The 6665-nt window shown below is 44.8% G+C and overlaps 1 long non-coding RNA gene across 4 annotated transcripts; it reads right to left on the bottom strand.

Annotated features, from left to right (window-relative positions):
- Window positions 1–3516: 3516 nt before the first annotated feature.
- On the bottom strand, window positions 3517–5332 carry LOC119367201. Of its 4 annotated transcripts, XR_005176228.1 has the most exons (4): window positions 5181–5332; window positions 4332–4425; window positions 3864–4085; window positions 3517–3741 (listed from the first exon to the last, which is right to left on the bottom strand). It is a non-coding gene; the product is annotated as an uncharacterized LOC119367201 (long non-coding RNA). The 4 variants fall into 4 exon arrangements; XR_005176226.1 differs by having other exon boundaries at window positions 3864–4425; XR_005176227.1 differs by lacking the exon at window positions 5181–5332 and having other exon boundaries at window positions 4332–5164.
- Between the last annotated feature and the right edge of the window lie 1333 nt (window positions 5333–6665).

The following is a 6665-nucleotide window of genomic DNA, read 5'->3' as shown; positions in this document are numbered from 1 at the left end:
ATTTCTATACTTGTTTAGGCAATTACAAATATACACTTAGGATATGGTAGTCTAACTAATAATGAAATACACAAACCAACATATGATCAGGAATGTCATGCTGAACTCGCCTACAAGTATTGTGTGTGTGTGTGTGTGCGCGCGCGTGTGTGTGTGTGATCAAGTTACCAAGGTCTAGCATCGGTCAAATAACCAAAATCAAGAAACAAGATGGCACCTAAAAAACATTCATTACTACCTTGAGGGTGTTCATCAGGTTGCTGCACGTAGCAACATCAACAGCACATCTGTTTAGACCCTAGATGTTCTGGTGCTCAAATGGCGCAGTTTCTCCAGGTTATATGGATGCCTAAACTAAGATAAAAATGCTATCAGGTTCATAGTGTGTCTAATTTGTGAAACTAAACCTCAACAAATGAGGGCAAATACAAAGGCGCCGAGTTTCAAGCAGTTTGTTGTTTCTGTTATCGGTTTAGGCGCAGGTCACACAACAACATGCAGTTAGATGTCTATCATAGAATTATTTTGCAGGCAACTGAATACTTAGAATAAAATAGTACTGACCAGGAGGGTAATCAATTCATACAAGTATTGTTCTCCCACGACCATAATGCATCTATGCCTGAACAATTACCAGTACAGATGAGAAAGCATAGAATTATGGTAGCATTATGAGAACATCAATTAGTTGTGGCCGTTCCTGCATATCATATCAAATATGCAGGTGTCAGTAGATTAAACAAATACAACTTACCTACAAAGACTCGATGGTGAAAGTAGAAAATACTCTATGCACTGACAGATAATTCTTCTACTATACACTTGGACATAATCAAATTATTATTCAGAATATTACATAACAGAATAATATGTCCCAATGTAACAATAGACTAGCACTGAGATGTGAGATGGTGACATCTGATCAATTTGCCTCCTTCCAAATAGAAGTTCAAGAAAATTAAACTAATGGACCAAGTGATAATGAAAGACACAAGTATACAAAAATCAAATTATTTCTTCACCATATATTATTGGAAAAAATATTGAACATCCATGCCTTCTTGACCCCCTTCTAGTTTGGTGCATAAATCAGAGGTACAAAGAGATACTAAACATTACATAACAAGATCTCTGATTTCTTTAAAAAAATGATGCATAAAGAAACTGTGACCATGTCTCAAAAAAAATAGTACAAGAACATTAAACCTTGATAGAAGGAGATGGAACACTAAAAAGTGATGAGCTACCGGAGGCTAAAGTACATTGGTTAGGAGTCAGGACACGGCGAGGCGCAATAGTGATCACTCGACCTTGGGTACTACAGGGACTTCAGGCCTAAAAGACATTGGTGAGGAGTCAAGACCATCGGCGTGAATCTCATCGGTGTGCAGGGAAGCATCTAGAGATGAAGGTCATTCGTGCCGCCGCCTGGTGAATTGCTACAGTTGGAGGAGGGGGGCTCGCCGCCGTCTCCTCCGGGCTGCTATGCCGCCATTGTCACCTTATGATCAGACATAGTGGATCGAGATACATCTAGAAGAAATAAAATGAATGTCATAATTAGTAAAGAATTTTCAGCGACAAAAGGATAAACAACAATTGGAATGTTAAAACAAAACCCGCACCTACACAAGTACTGTATATTTTCTATTAGCACAAGTACAGATCATGTCCCACTCTTCACTTTATTTACAAAAAAGTTCAGAATTGCAATCTTGGCGAGCCCTGTATGGAAGCATCCCGTGATCTCGGCCGGGTTCCATCCGCGTGGCACGCTGCTGATTCTGCCATGAGTGGGTGCTGAGAGGAAGGATCCTGAACCTCCATTATCAATAGCCCGGAGCTGCATCGGCCTTCGGATCAGATCGTGGTAGCCTGGTAGGGATCGAGAAGTTAGGGGTCGAGGAATTTGGAGGAGGTGAGAGGGTACGGTGGGGATCAAGAGAACTCGCCCATATGGAGATGGCAGACCAGGTGGCGTCATGTTGGTGCTTCGGGGGCTGCCACGGGATGTCCTCACCGCAACCGACAACGCCGCCGCCATCGCCTGTCGCCACCATTTCAACGCCACGAGCAAGGGGCTGAGGGACGAAGGGAAGGGAAGGAAGTGAATTAGTGACGTACCTGATGTTTGGTATGTATATAGTCAGGCTAATTAGTGAATATCCAAAACAACGATTAAAAGAAAGAAAGAAAACAGAGTTCGATGGGAAAGGAATCAGTGAGCTATTGAACATACATCAGAACTGACCTGCAAGTTTACTGACTAAAATTATATCTTAAGAAATCATATTAAAAAAACAAACACTTCAGTTAACTACTACAACAGAAAGTACAAGTGTGCATAAGCACCTAGGTGGAAGGATGTCTGCATAACTACCTAGTAGACAACATATGTGCCGCACTAAGCCATATATTGACTTTCTCGACACTCTTATCTTGTACATCTAAATCTGAATGAGGATTTGCGGGTTCAGCCACAACCATCCGTCAAAACACAACATAGGGATGCAGATGATAATTTATATCCTTGTTCTAGACGATATCTATAGATACTGGAGCATCATGTTTTACCAACATTAAGTCTGATTTTCATGGAATATTCATGCTGGTGGAAGCACTTCATTTTCAACAAACTGCAGAAGGAAAATCTGGTGGATGTACCCAAGGGGAGCACCGACCTGCACCTCGGTCAGAGGCGTCCATGGGGTGGCATGAGAGTGACAGTTAGTGTTGATGCTAGAGCTAACATTGACTAAATGTAGTAGGTCAAAACAAAATTGAGCTATTGAACATACATCAGAACTGACCTGCAAGTTTACGGAGTAAAGTTATCTCTGTAGTAGGAGAAAAGCTTATACGAAATGTGCTATAAAAATATCATATTTGTTTAAAACCATATAAACAGAATCTGTAATAAGGTCATGAGAAGACATGTAGAAAGCAACATAGTACTAAGATGACTATGCTTCATCACAGATCCAAGAAAGACGTCGACATGAAAGTCAAACTATAATAATTTACTCGTAGACATTATGTGTAATTTAGACATAGATCTATTCAAGTCCAAAAAGAATAGTGATGAACATCGATGCTGTCATAATTTTAATCACAATATCTGTTTAAAAGATTTGCCGCTTATACAAAAAACAAACAAATATAACATGGTTCTTTATAAATAAAAAACTTAGAAATATTGCTTCCAAAGATGACTCCCTCATTATGAGAATCATTGTGAAGCTGCCTTCAAGTAAACTATGATGACAAGGGGCTTTCAACCAAGAACCAGAATTCAAGTAAAATCTCTGCAGCAAACATCATTGATAGTAGAAAAAGAGGCACCAACTTGTGTGCATCTCCAAGATGTTATAGAACTATAATATCAAATTATGTGCATCTCCAAGGTGTTGCACTACAACAAAAAAGAGATCAATGCACCCATTTATCATACTTGCACAAGTTTTAGTTTGTAATCACAATAGTGAAACATGCTAGTCCCTAATGACCTTTTCCCAATGCCATAGAAATGATTCATCATAACTCATAAGCATGAAGTATAAATACACTCCCAGTCTGCAAGCATCACAAGAATACAATATGATCATCACCATGACTAACTCTGCCTCTCGTTGCACTCATAAATGGAGAAGAGAGTACAAAGATGAATCTTCTGGCGGTGGGCACAACCAATTTTGCTTCTCCGTAGGACATCAAACTAACCAAGCTTACAATGGCGTTCCCCTATAGGATTTAACAGGGTATAAGACATAGAGCAACACATGCTCTCTTGCACCTCGCATTGCAAGATGGTAAAAAAATTGAACTGGACAAATGGACGTAATATAGTGTTAGATGAACCAAACCTGCATTTCAAGACACAAGAAAATCGAGGCTGATGAGTCTGATCCTTTTCACCGTAATATTCAGAAGCAGCAACATCCAGTCCAATGACCAACCGTCACACATGAATTAGTAGACAAGGGCTGAATCATGAACTATGTATAGACAAAAAAATTCTTCTAGTGTAATCAGCCTTAGCTACAGCTGCCTTCAACAATTCAAGAATCAAGATGCTCTTTATTTTTCTGCACGAGTATAAATCAAAAAGAAATCACATATAAGTATTTGGAAAGCGTTGTGAACTCAATAGTCCCACAATACATAATATAAACAGAACCACTAGATTCACCAGATCCAAGAGTAGCCACCATATTTTACGATGTCAAGTAACCCAAATTCGTGTTCAACTACCATGCAATAGTACACATACAATGCAAAAGTGAAATGCATGTAATTATGGCAACAGTAAGAGGATACAATGCTCACTGAACTGGTGAGTTGGTCGCATTAGGGAAGTTGGTGTCTGAACCATGGTGTGCAGTTCCTCTAGTGCCCTATCAACCATTGTGCCTTGGTACTTCAAACCTGCAAATAATAATTCGGCAAATATCACAGATATCTTATGCATGTCAGGGAATGGAAACAAATTGGGGGCCGGCAGTGTGAACGGAGTTTAGGAAGATGTCTACTGCCATTGTTGGTAAATCTCCAAGTATTGTTAGTGTCAGCGAGAATGGCTAGTACTATATAATGGTGCTGAGATTTGAACAGCAGCAACTACAACGAACGAACGACACATACACAAACTAAAATTCAAATAAGTTTGGAAGTACTTCTGTCTATCTCAAACTGAAAAGGAAAAGGACGACCAGTGAGTTTGCTTCAGTGCAGACTGCTCGGCAAGCTCGGACGAGTGCATGCGGAGCTTGCACCACCAGTGGCAGAGATTGAGCACGGACAACGAACGCAAAAGCAAACAGAGGTGAAAATAAGCCCCGCACTCAGAGCAACTGAATGTCGCCTCGGGAGCCCCTGTAACAATGGGATGTGTAATGTGTTCCACGTTTCCACCGGAGCCACCTCAAATTGACCCCAATCGCAATGGGCCTGACGTTGCCGCTAGGACCTCACGCCATCCGAGAGATCGACGTCGTGCGAACGCCATTGGATCAGACCGGGAGGAGGGGTGGAGAGGTCCGGATCCAGCAGCAAGGACCGGATCGGCTACATGGCGGCTGCAGCCACCTCTCTTGAACGCCATAGAGCGAATCCCCGCCATGGAGGCAGAGCTGTGTGGGGCTGGCAGTGAGGAGTGGCGAGGAGGAGAGAGATCAACGGACCTGAGGTAGTGTGCGACGGCGGCGACCTGGAGGAGGCGGTGTGTGACGGCGGCGACCTGGAGGAGGCGGTGTGTGACGACGGTGACCTGGAGGCGGCGGCTCCTCTCGTTCCCCGGCGGCGGCGGCGGCTCCTCTCGTTCCCCGGCGGCGGCGGCGGCTCCTCTCGGGGCTGGGGCGTCTCCTCTCGGCGTCGGCGGCGGCTCCTCTCGGTGCTCGGGGCTGAGATGAAACAGATCGAGCGTTGGCTGTTTGTTTTACGTGCGGGGTGAAATACGAAACAAAAACCAGACGAAAAAAACGATGAAAAAAAACGACGAAAAAAAACCAGATGATGGTGGGACGAAAAAAACCCTGAAAGCAAGATTACCAACTGCTCCATTAGGATTAGAGATGTCAAACCTTAGTAATGAAAACCAGGATTCCAGAAATCTATTCTCCCCAGACTCTGTATAATATCAGCACCATCGCAATGATAATCACCCCATTGAACAAAACAATTTCCTAATATCAGCCTACACGGAGTCGAGCGAGCGTGTCTACGCTTGTGTGCGGCAGTGTAGGAGGTGCGGTGAGGGAGCAGGCGTGGCGCTGCGCACATGGGGCTAGTAGCGCGAATCTACCGCCTAGGGTCGCGTAGGTGGCCCGGCGGTGCGGATTTGCTGCCTGGAGGTCGCATGGTGGTGTGGGGACATGTTGCTAACCGAGCGGCGTGGAACTGCAACGTCTGGTGGCGTGTGAGGGGGCTGTGACGCGGGCGGCGTGGCAGTTCAGGACGGTGTGGTGGAGCACCATCATGGTGATGGAGTAGGTTGGCACGTGCCAGTCGGAGCTAGTTTCTCCATCCTCTAGCGGACGTGCGGTGGCACGCATGGTGCGCGGTAGCGCATCTGGTGCATGGGTGCGGCTGGGAATCGAGGTGATTCTTGGCCTTGGGTGGCGTTACTTGGGTCCTTGCCGACATGGTGCTTGGCAAGTCTCGGAGGTTCTTGTTCCGTCCGGTGGCCTACTTCCGGTTTGTGGTTGTCAGATCTGGCGGCGTGTGCTAGTGGGTGGCTGCCTCCAGGCTCTATGGTCCGGTGGGCCATTGCGGTGGTGGGCTTCTTCATCGACGGGATGGCTCATTGGTGGTGGTGGTGTTTGGTGGACTTATCGAGGCCGGTGCGGGTTGGATGTGTTGGGAGCTTGGGTGAAGACCTGTGTTAGCCTTGTGTCTGTGAGCGGCGATGGCGGAGGATGCGAGCATCATAGACCTTCTAGGAGGCATTGTTGCATTGTTACTGCACCCCTCCCGCATGGATCCTGTTGAGGAACGCAGTAATTTCAAAATTTGCCTACGATCATGCAAGATCTATGTAGGTGATGCATATCAACGAGCGAAGAGAGTGTGTCCACGTACCCTCGTAGACCGAAAGTGGAAGCGTTATATCAACGCGGTTGATGTAATCGTACGTCTTCACGATCTGAGTGATCCTAGTAACGAACACA

This window comes from Triticum dicoccoides, chromosome 2B, assembly GCF_002162155.2.
Source record: "Triticum dicoccoides isolate Atlit2015 ecotype Zavitan chromosome 2B, WEW_v2.0, whole genome shotgun sequence".
NCBI classification, from domain to species: domain Eukaryota; kingdom Viridiplantae; phylum Streptophyta; class Magnoliopsida; order Poales; family Poaceae; genus Triticum; species Triticum dicoccoides.
This window is presented reverse-complemented; position numbering and strand designations above follow the sequence as displayed.